At 36.3% G+C, this 12,669-nt stretch overlaps 1 protein-coding gene across 1 annotated transcript in view; it reads left to right on the top strand.

Annotated features, from left to right (window-relative positions):
• Positions 1 to 12,669, top strand: part of LOC114662093 (monocarboxylate transporter 8-like) — a 1,225,996-nt gene that overhangs the window by 291,930 nt on the left and 921,397 nt on the right. The gene's annotated exons all lie outside the window — the stretch shown is intronic.

Here is a 12,669-nt window from a genome sequence, read left to right on the forward strand (position 1 = left end):
TTGAAAAAGAGCTTTATGTTTACTTGTGATGTTTACCCGTAGGTATTTAAACTGATCTGTGATGATAAAAGGGAAGGGGTCCAATCTAATATTGTGTGCTTGAGAGTTCACTGGAAAGAGCACACTTTTTTTCAAATTAATTCTGAGCCCAGAAATCTTTTGAAATTCTCTTAGTGCTGTTAGGACTGCAGGCATAGTATTTTGTGGATATGATATATAGTACCATATCATCTGCATATAGAGAAATTTTCTGTTCAAGTCCTTCTCTGTTAATACCCTTTATCTCATAAGCATTTTGAAAGTGAACTGCTAGTGACTCAATGGCGATTGCAAAAAGCAGTGGTGACAAGGGGCATCCTTGTCAAGTACCACGTTCTAGTTTAAAGTAGTCTGAATTAATGTTGTTAATACAAACTGAAGCTTGTGGTCTGGTATACAGTAGTTTTGATCCATGCACGTATGTTCAGGCCAAACCGAAATATCTCCAATGTAGTAAAGAGGTAGTTTCATTCACCAAATCAAATGCTTTTTCTGTATCCAAAGATGATAATATCTCTGGGATGTTAGACTTTGTGGGGGCATATATTACATTAAACAGCTGTTGAAGATTGGAAGCTAAGTGTCTGCCTTTAATACACCCTGTTTGGTCTTGTGATATTACCGAAGGAAGCTCTTTCTCAATCCTTCTAGCTAGAACTTTGCAGAGTACCTTAACATCGTTATTCAGAAGTGAGATTGGTCTGTATGATGCATGTTGTAATAAGTCCTTATTTTGCTTAGGAAAGACGGTAATTAATGCTTGACAAAAAGTTTGAGGTAGAATTTTATTGTGTCTAGTTTCTGTAAATGTTGCTAATAAAAGGGGAGCTAACTTAATTGAGATTTTTGTATACAATTCGGCAGGGTAGCCACCAGGGCCTGCTGCTTTCCCACTCTGAAGTAGGTTTATAGCATCTACTAATTCAGAGAATGCTAGAGGTTTATCCAGTTCCTCTGCATTGAAGGAATCCAAAAAACGCATTAGGTTCTGTCTTGTCTTCTTAAACTGAGTAGAATATAAGGACTTATAGTAGTCTCTAAATGTGTGCATTATATTTTATGGTCAATGATTTTGTCTCTCTCTGTGTTGGTAATTGCTGGGATTGCATTACGAACTTCCTGCTTGTAGGTTTGTTGAGCTACGATCTTATTGGCCTTCTCTTTGTGTTCATAGTAATAATGCCTTGATTTAAAAATTAGTTGTTCTGGTTCTTTAGTTGTCAAGAGTTTGAGTTCTGTATGCAGAGACTGTCTTTTCCTATAAAGTGTCTCATTTGGACACGTGGTATATTCTTATCTATTCTGGTAATTTCACTGATTAGCTCTGATAGCTTTTTGGTTTCTGTCTTATTTTTGTGGGAAAAATATGAAATAATCTGTCATCTTAAAGTCTTCAAAGTTTCCCCAGAGTATTCCTGCAGAAACCTCTGAGGATAAGTTTGTCTCTTAAAAAAAAATTGATTTGCTTGGATATAAATTCTGTATAGTTCTTGTTTGCTAATAAAAGTGGGTTAAGACGGCAGTTGCGAGGTGAGTATGTGGGGCATGGTGATTTAAGCTCCATAATCAAAGAGGCATGATTGGAGATAACAATAGTGTTGTACTTACACAATTTAATCATAGGCAAGAAATTGTTATCTATAAAGAAATAATCAATTCTTGAGTAACAGTGATGCACTGGTGAGTAGAAGGAATATGCTCTTGAGTATGGGTTTACAAGTCTCCAGGGGTCCAATAAGTTGTGATCGGTTACAAACTGTGTAATTGTTTTTGCAGTGTTAGATATCATCACCCCTGTGGCAGGATATCTAGGTCTGGATTTAAAACACGATTAAAATCACCAGCCATTATAATTTTATTAGTGTTCACATTAGGAATGGATGCAAATATGTTTTGAATGAAGTTCCTATCATCCACATTGGGTACATAGGTTTTTATCAGAATTACAGTACTTTACAGTTAAATAAGTTACCCATGATGATCATATATCACTCTTCAGGATCAGATACCACATCTGATATTACAAATGAGATTTTTCTATGTATTCGAATTCCCACACCTCTAGTTTTCTTTGTAAAGCTGGAATGGAATATTTTGCCTGTCTAGTCTCTATGCAGCGGAACTGATCCTTGGGTTAATAAGTGGATCTCCTGTAAAAAATACTTTTTTAGCATTTAAATCTGTTAGGTGACAGAATACTTTCTTTTTAATTCGTGATTGAACATTCCATCTCACAAAGTTAACTGTTTGGTCTTGGAGACATTGTCTTCTGGAAATTGGTTGACATTTTGTAGTTTTAATTTAAGATAGTACATTATTACATAAGACAGCTTTGAACTTAATTCCCAGTTTTTACAGGAGTTATTATCATGAAGCCTGTTGTTACATTGGTTCTTACAATTATAAGGATTAAAAGGATAGATTAGAAATAGCTTGCTCTATTTCTCTTCAGCCTCCCCCCCATTTTGCCCCCCAACATGAGCCTAGACCACACTTCACAAAGTCCCAGTCCTCTGACATACCTAGAGACAGAGCACGCCCTAAACAAAACAAGCCCCCGAGCAGCGACATATGAGGATTAAAATAGAGATCTATTAACAGTCCAAATACTATAAACATAAAATATAATCTCAGTCTTGAGAGAGTAAACCCAGGAAATGATGTTAAACAGTAGCCTTGAATAAGCAGATAACATTTGATAGTAAGCCCTGATACAATAAATCTAGGGTATGATGTTAAACAGTCCCCTATGGAAAAAAAAATTACACATACATACTTACATACATGCATGTAATTGTAATTAAAACATAAACAAAAAGTGGCCGAGAAGGAAATAGGATATATAATTACGGTACCAGTATCATTACCAGCAGATCAAACAGCAGGTAAGATCATCTTTGCCATGCCAAGACCTGATGCAACTCATGATGATATTTCAAAAAGTGTCGGGATCAGTTTTCTTAGCACTTTTTCTGCTTAACGTTTAGCAGCTGTTGAGGGTGAGAAATCAAAGAAAATATGAATGTGGTTATTTTCAAATATAATGTTTTGTTTCTGTCTGAGAAGTAGCATTATATATAATTTAAATTGTAATTTTTCAAAACGCACGGTGAGAGTATTTGATCCATGCATGCATTAAGTTGCTGCTATCTCAGTGTCTGATTTGAAGACCTCTCCAGTTATTTTAGAGAATAGTTCAGCTATGAATTTCACTGGGTTTGGACTTTCACAATTCTCCCTTCGATTCTGATATTATTCCTTATGCATTCATCTTCCAGTGCAGCCAGTCTGTCTCCAAGCACTTTGGATTCAGAATTTGCAGCCATTGCTTTTCCATCTGTGGTAGATGCCAGTTGTTCAGCTATTTCAATACGAGTCGTGAACATTTGCTTAACATCTTAAAACTGAGCACCAAGTACTCTAAATTTATTCTCAAACTTAGACGCATTTTCCTGTATTTTTTACTCTATTTTTTCTAGCTTACCTTTAAAGGTTGCCTCAAAGTGATTACTTAAACGTTTTTCCTGGTCTTTAATATCCAGCAGGAGCTTCTCGTTTGTCTTGTGTGTCCTTTATTTCTTTCCTTATATGATTTATATCACTTTTACTTATAAAGAAGGATATAAATGATATAAAGAAATAAATAAATTATATATTATTCTTAAGCCCCTTTATGTCTTGGGCAGTAGCAATTGCGGTGATCATTGCCTTCAAGCCCAGACAGATCATTTTGGTCTTCTCTATGCTCCATGGGTGAAGTAGGTAGCCCATTCGGAAGTTGGTACTGCTGGCTTGCGAGGGGTAGCTGACAGCACAGAAGGTAAGGCCATTTTCAGTTTCACTGAACCTTCTGAAATTGGAGAGTACTCCTGGCCTGACTTGCTTAAACATTTGCTCCAATGTTCGCTCTCGGTTGGAGACGATGCAGCGTCATGCCCCGGAAATCTATACCTTTGCCTGTCTGTTCCAGGTCAGTCTGTGGCAGGCCGTACCTTGAACTTAAACTTGATGCCTGTTTAGGCTTCAATAAAGCTTTAGCTGTCTTTTCCGTTTCTTTCTGAGCCCTTTTTTCTGCCACTCATGCTTATTTATGCTTGTATATACTATAATTGAGCCTCCTCGGGTTGAGTAAATACAGTACAGGATACCTCAGGATGCTAAAAAAATAGAGAAAAAATGACACTGCTAACGGATTTCTGCCTTAGACGTCCATCTCCCATAAGAGATGAGACCAACAATCCTGATGAAGGTAATTTAGTATACTGAGTAATCACTTTCTCTCTACATACAAAGATGGTACACAGCAGCTTGTTATCCAAAAAGTGGATACATTCTCCAGGAAAAAAAATCTTTAGCAATAGTTAGAGGAAATAATTCTAGTGTTATGTTAGTACCTTTTGTGTGTTTATTTGACTGCACTTTTTAGGATTTGTTTTTTTCAGATCAGCTTTGGTTTGCTTCTTTTGGTTTCCTGACCAGCGTTTACTTACTTTTTACTTGCCAGCTCCTTGTGCCACAACCATTTCTCTTGTATCTTTTTATGTCATTGTCAATTTATTTATATAGCACATTTAAAACAACATAGTAATGCTGTGGCCAAAGTGCTTTACAATAATAGAATAAAAGAAAAACAAAACAAATTAACATAAAACATAAATAGAAATAAAATATATGAACATAAAATATATGGGATAAACTAAAACATAAAAACAAAGTTAAAACCTAGACTAGAGAGATGAGCAGACGGCCAGCCATACCAGTCGGCGCCATCTTATTGAATTACTACTCAAAAACGCTTCCTTGCCAGGTGTTCACAGTACACTTGGAACCTGGGAGCAGTATCATTTAAAGGTAGTTAAGAACTACCATCAATTCATATTTTTTAAAATGGTATGACGAGGGGCAAATATTTGTCATGAATACATAGTTTGAACAAATGACAAATATGACCATGTTTTGGATTCAGAGTGAAAAAGTAGAGTTGAATCCTTGCTTTCTGTACCTGGAAAAATGTCTTTTGGCCAGAAGTATGTTTGAAGTGTATTTCTTATTTGCAGATATGTTTGACATCCATCATTATTGATCCAGATGAATTCAGTCAATATATTTTCATAATAATGTGTTTTGTAAGTGTAATATTCCTTACTTTTTGATGCTGCTAAATCATGAGGCCAACACATAAAAATATAAGACTGTTTATTTTTTTTATTTATTTTTAACAAAATTGCTTATTGAGTACAGGTATTCATCTGCTAAGAAGAATTTGTCAGGTGTTATGATTTAGTAAATATAAAGAGTGAGTTGACAAAGGCAGGAAGGAATACAACAACAACCTTTTGTTTCTTGTATAGGCTACAATCACATGCCTCAATGGGCTTATACAGGCCCTGTTTTTTGACAAACCCCCACTCTTGACTCTCTAAGAAGACAAGAAATAACTAAAAAAAGCAACAAAAAAAAAAAATCAAGAAAAGGAACAGATATAGTAATGTGGTAAATCATAATCGTGAAACCTTCAGGGGAATGAAAAACCAGAGAGAAACAAAATCAAATAGCCAAATTGAGAAAAATTTACCAAAATGTTTTTTTTTTTTTTTAATAAAGAAAACGATACAAAGTGTGGATACTGAGCAGTAGACACCATTATCTCTTGTAGGCGGAGTGTGATAATTTAACAAGTCATGTAATTAAAACAGGTGAACAACATGGCCACAGCCATATATGGATTCACACAAAATGGCAATGGCGATAAAGAAGCAAGACCAAAAAATGGTGGTGTGATGAAATCATAACAATAAAAATTAAAAAAAAAAAAGCAAAAATTACAATAAAAACAGTGCTTCACATGAAGAAATTCATAGTTTTTAGCACTTCCAAGACAGTGAAAAAGAAAACTTAAAAAGTTAGACCATAGTGATCAGGAGGATCTATTGGCCAAAGAGGCAAGAGGTTGCAAGGAGCAATTGAATTGCCTTGGATAGCTGTGACATTTTTGACTGGATTGCACCTGTCAAATTCTGTACCCAGTTTAATGAGGGTATTCTGATTTTTGTTTTTTCAATAAACTTTCATAATTACAGTAAAATGAGTTGCTTATGCATCTGTCATTGCCTTGGAAAATAATAGTAAATATAAAATGGATAAAAATAAATTAACCCCATATTGAAGGTTAAGCAGATACCTTTGCTTTCTTACAAAAAGCAAGTCTACCTTTATATCCTGGCACTTACTATCTAGACACCACTGGTTAATTTATGAAATGTAGAAACTGTAAGGTATAGATTAATGTTAAAGTAGGCAGTCAGGCCTGCATTAGGTGGATCTAATGTGAAAATGAGACTTTTAGATGCATTAAAAATGTTTTATTTTTTTGCTTGCTATAGTGCTGATAAAATTTCAGTATGTACCATTCTCACAAGACTTTGACGGAGGTTTAAGTACTTTGTAGTATGTGCTCATTGTAGAGCGGCATGGTGGCGCAGTGGGTAGCGCTGCTGCCTCGCAGCTGGGAGACCTGGGGACCCGGGTTCGCTTCCCGGGCCCTCCCTGCGTGGAGTTTGCATGTTCTCCCCGTGTCTGCGTGGGTTTCCTCCGGGCACTCCGGTTTCCTCCCACAGTCCAAAGACATGCTGGTTAGGTGGATTGGCGATTCTAAATTGGCCCTAGTGTATGCTTGGTGTGTGGGTGTGTTTGTGTGTGTCCTGTGGTGGGTTGGCACCCTGCCCGGGATTGGTTCCTGCCTTGTGCCCTTTGTTGGCTGGCATTGGCTCCAGCAGACCCCCGTGACCCTGTGTTCGGATTCAGTGGGTTGGAAAATGGATGGATGGATGGATGCTCATTGTAGCCATTACTTTTTGAGTAGTCTTTCACATTTCCTGAAATGTTTTCTTGTTATTATTACATCTGAGAGTTAATAATATTTTAGATTGATAATATGTATGCATTGTATCTCTTAGGTCATCCAGTGAACTGAAATAAAAAGATATTGATCATTTGAATTTCATCAGAGCATGGTCTTCTGTTAATTCAGGATCCTACATAAAACCATTGTTGTGCCTGTTGGACCATACTAATACACGGTGATATATTTTCTATGTAGGTGGGCATATTTGATAAATCACATTACAATAAAAAATGCTTTGCCAGTTACAGAAAATAAGTGCAAATATTGTGTAAATATTTTTTCCTTTAAAATTCAAAGAATGAGTAAGTTCGGATTTAGGTTTTGTTTAACTTTATATTTCTAAATTTTGAAGGCACTACTCCATTGTCATTTTTGTGTTCTTGCCTGCCAAATTGTGGACATCCTATTCTATTGACTAGAAGAAAGCATTATTCTGCATAGCGATCCCAGAACCAGCCTCCAGGTTTCCTCTAACAAGTTAAGACTGTCACGCATATTTTAAACCATGGGCACTGCCGGTTATTCCACGCGTCACTGCCAAAGCCTTTTTCCTACTATTGAGCAAAGATTGAGTTTGGAGTGAATATTTTGCATCTTGTGGTTTCTGTAACCTGCTTGTTGTATTAGCATATTTGCCTATTGTTTAATTATAATAAATGAGCACAGGTGCTCTCTCAAAAGATAAAAATTTCTCTACCCTTCCCCTGTCCCAGCAGCATCAGCCACGAGGCAGGAGAGGAAGCAGCCCTGGACTAGACTGCAGTTCATTGCAGGACTTATTTATACATACACCAAAACTCAAATTTAGCATTTTTCTAGGTTTAAGATATTTTTTAGTTTTAGTTTTTATTTAGTTTTTGATTTTAATCTTTAGTTTTTACTTCATTTCAGTTTTTCACCATTTTCTAATTTTAGTTTAATTTCATTTTTCATTCTTTTTGTATTTAGTTTTATATATATTTTTATTTTTATTTAGTTTTAGTTTTTCAGCAATTGGCCTTTATTGTGTTACATTTTATTAGTTTTGTATTACTCACCAATACATTTCCACATGGACATACTGTAGTTTTGCAAGTGGATCTTTATATTTGTCAAATTGTATATTATTTATGTTGTGCATATCAATTTAATAATTACAATTTTGCTGTCTTTTTGTTACTATCAATTTTCTTCTGATAATGTGACAAATAATCAAAAATGCAGAATCAAGTAACAAGTGTGCTCTTATGTCATTTGTTACCTTACTCTGCAACAAGTTATTCAATTCAAAAACACTTTTATTTTTGAGGTTTCCTTTGGGAGAAGTAAGATCACCCCACACATATTTTATATTTATTTTTGATATTTTCTGATGCAGACTATATGTCATCTACCCATTTTGAAACTTTAAAAATGTAATTTTCCGGAAATTCTTACTTTGCTTATTTTATGAAATATAATTGAAGTCACTCCTTGAACTGTGTTAATAACATTAATAGCAGAAATAAAGATGTTAAGTTTTTACATGTATATACTGAATTTCTACAAACATACCATTTACATTAAATACCGAATAACTGTTATAGCAAAATACAGATATTTCACTTCATAAGCAACATGCAAATCCTGGGTAGTTCCTTGTCAGCCCAGACTAAGAGAATGTAATTTAACAACACATATAGGAATAAATATATTTTGCTGATTCAGAATACTTAATGTCACACTTCTACTATCCAGCTATTAAATAATATCTGACGTTACACATACTCAGTCCACATACACATGGGCAGAACATGCAAACTACAAATAGCCACCTACCAGGTTACAAATTTTTTTATATAGTGCCATTTAAATGTTCAAAGCACTTCACAAATAGTCGAAGGAATGCAATAGAAATTAAAGGACATTAACAGCACACGACAGAAATAAGTATTATACATGACATTTCACAATTGCAGTCTGTAATGAATTAGATAGCTGTAATGCTTTACCACTGACAAGGTGTATGTTAAGAATGGCAATTTTAGATGCAGAAAGTTTGCAGCACACATAGTTATTATCAGTTTATTTCAATAAAAAACAGATTTGGTACATTACTCAATGTTAAAATAAACCAAGCAGGATGGCTTACTTCAGACTTATCAGTGCTGATGAGCTCCCAAGCACAACATATCATACTCCTCTGTTAAAAACTTTACAGTATTGCAGCATTCTAAATATACAGTATTAAGACTTTTGCAGCCCATCCATCTGCAATTGATGGAGAATTTAACCTTGACAACCGAAAATCTGTGACTGGCAGTGAAATATGGAGAATGAAATCCACAGAGTAATTCATTGAGAAGTAATGAGGCTTTGGTATTCACTCTCAGTACGGACTGATGGATGACATGACCAATGAAATTTACAGGTTCAGACACCAGCAGGAAGAAATATTTGCAGATGTACATGAATCAATTGTTTCTAACCACATTTTTGACTGTGTGGTTTTAAATAATATTTAACAAATATGTCGGTAACTGCACGCTAACCAAGTGCATTATGCACAAAGACTAATGTGGTGAAAATCAAAATTAAAATCACAACATTATAAACTCTCACGAGGGACTGTAGCTGTGTTTACCAAAAATTACGAAAAGTTCAGCAGCTCTAGTTTGCAAAATGGGATTCAGCAATAGCTTGACACATTGAAATGATTCCACAGACAAAATATCATTGTTTAAAAACTTTAGTAAATTTTTTGTTTAAGAAAACTTCAGTTTAAAGCTTAAAACTCTTGTTTCATTTCTAAATTTGCTTATACAGTTGAACCATTTCTAAATAGTCAGAAAACTGTATGCCTATCCCATTTACAAACTGTAAATGGGTCTTTCAGTCCATGTTAGCTGTAAGCCTATTCCAAAACACAGTGACTTAATTAACACACTGTATTACAGATGTAGCTAAGGAGGTTCTGTCTCATGTTAACTTTCAGGGGGTGAAAGGCTATATCATAATCTATAGCTATGAAAGAAAATTGCATTCTATTGTACTTAAGCAAACACTAATATAAGTTTAACATAAAGTTTTAACTTTCTAAGACTGGCTCTTACATGGACAATTCAGAATTGCCAGATCACCCAACACTCACATTTTGGGGAATGTGGACTTCGGTTTTAAACCAGAGTACCCAGAGGAAAGCCCACAGAGACATGGTGTTTTAGTTTGGGAAAATGGTTCAAAGGTTTTAACAGAAAATAAGCAGGCAAGAATCAGAGAGGAAAGGTCCAATACTTCAATTGTTTACTTGTTCAAATATAATATCAGTTACATACAATATAATAGCAATATACATGCAGATATAGGAATTGTACTATTGACAAAGATATATGATTTATACTATTGACTTACAGTAATACAGATATGTGAATTATACTATACTTACAGTAATATCAAAAGACCCAGAGCCATCATCCTAGACCAGTAGACTGAGGGAGCCCGCGTGTCAGTCTCGTCAGAGGATCAACTCGTGAGCCTGGTCCAATACCGGGCGGTGTGCACGTTCCCCACGGTTGAGCTTCCGAAGAAACTGAGGGCGGAACCTTCCCTTATATACTAATTGAGTGTCCTTACCCAAAATGGCTTACGTGTAAGCAGTGTATACAGAAGTGATCAGTTTCTGCACACCTTCTTCCCACGGGACATCTTATTGTTTTTCTTCTACTTGGCCCTCACTGAGATGGTGCCTAGTATCAGAAGACACACAATAACAAGCGTTGCTTGCAATGAAGCCCCTCGAAGTGAAAAACAAGTACATGGCCTTGACTGTATTCCCATAACATTCTGAAACTCTTTATGAGAAGCAAGTTTTTGCACATTCTTTCGCTATCATCCCAAACATTCCAATCTTTGTAGCTGGTTTTGCACTGAAGCGACCAACCCCCCCTCTTACTCCTTTATTTCATCCCTTCTCCTGTTACAGAGAAAACCTTTTTTATTACAATCGGTCCCTCGCTCAGCGCAAAATCAGCAACCTTGTCTGTCGTGCTCTGTTATTAATTCGTTTTAAAACACAAAACACATAGCAATTAAATATAGTCATTAAAGCAATAATAATAATAAGCAGCACCAAAGGGCGGAAGAAAACTGACAACATTGTGGATGCCTTTGGTGACCAACCTGTAAAGATTGACCACCACGCATTTACAGATTCACCTTCAATTTTGGTCCCTAAAATTTGTAATTGAGACGTCGTCATGACTGTCTGTACAGTAAGTGCATCTACATGTTTTTGATGTTTAGCAGCCAATTCTTTTAATTGCAGGGAGCTATTTAATAAACGTTCAGCTACAGCCAGTGAAATTGAGGTCGGAGCATGCCAGACTTGCCATTGAACCTTGGTAAGATGATTTTTAGTGGTGTAATTATTCAGATAGTAAGTATTATTTGCTATTTGCCAAACATATACATTATCAAGACATCCAGAAAACGGAACCTGTGGCAGCCTACGATTAGCGATGGTGGTGGAAACACAGAGTCGGTGAGGTCCCACTTCATACAGAGTGGTGTTCTGATTAACTAGTCTCCAATTACAGGTGGTTGCTTTACCTGAAATACATGGGTTTTCCTGTCCTGACATCAATCCACAGAACATACCAATATTAGTGTGTTCGCAATTTCGTAAATCATATGTTTTGTTTGTTTTAGGTTCTAGCCACTCACCATCCAATTGCAGCTGCCAAAAGTGTCCGTGTGCAACAACAGGTAAAACGTGATATCTACACAAGGTTATCATAGTGGTAACATTATATTGAAACCAATACCCATTACATATTGTATCATTACACCTAGTGTTTTCAGGTTTAACCGTTAACCATAAGCTACTGCTAATGTTCCATATATCTTGCCATATTTGCATATTATTAGTCCTTAAAGCCATTTGCATGTTATTTTTCTGTATCTGTGCTTGTAATATGTTAAAAGTGCATACAGTCCAGTTCATGAAAGTTGAGACATTTAGCCATCGAATGTCATTGCTAGCCATGATTATCCAATCTGAAGCGCGTTGTTCCCAGTTTACTGTTTGCTGATGAGAGACCATGGACTGAGGTAACCACCTAGCCATTTGGTCTGCCACTTTGTGAGTATGTCGTCCCACATTCTCAAGCTTGTTTGCAGTTATTTCATTATCTATGGTGTTTAAAGTTCCTAGGGTGGTGCCAACCCCTCCTAAGAAAGTGTCATACCATGCCCGTTTAGCACGCTTACACTGTGGCAACAGTGGAAATGTCACTTGCCATGTAACCTTAGTCCTTTTTGCTGTCATAGAAACAAGTTTACATGTGTCAATTATTGGTTCTACATGTGACTGTCTTGTTATGGGGGTTCTGGCCCACACGGCTATAGCAAGCATTGGTATAGTCCTGTTAATAATTTCAGTTGCATTGATCCAGCCAATGGGCCCAGTCTTATTAGAGGTGTATTCGCCTGATGTTGCATTAACCTCGCACTGTACCTTGGAACCATTCCAGGGCCCCATACACCAAGTTACTTTCGACGTCCAGGTAATATTTAAGTTTTCAGAGCACTCAATCAGATACTTCTGTGGTTTTACCCCCGGCACCTTCAAGTTCGAGGAGTAGATGGTGCACCCATCACCAGTTGTAATTGTAAGGACATTGCAAGACTGATTCTCCGGACACGTCGTGTTCTCCTGCCGTCTAGATTTAGTGGAAGTGTTCCACCACCATCGGACCTGAGTCGTCTCC

The sequence above is a fragment of the Erpetoichthys calabaricus genome, chromosome 12 (assembly GCF_900747795.2).
Source record: "Erpetoichthys calabaricus chromosome 12, fErpCal1.3, whole genome shotgun sequence".
Taxonomy (NCBI): Eukaryota; Metazoa; Chordata; class Cladistia; order Polypteriformes; family Polypteridae; genus Erpetoichthys; species Erpetoichthys calabaricus.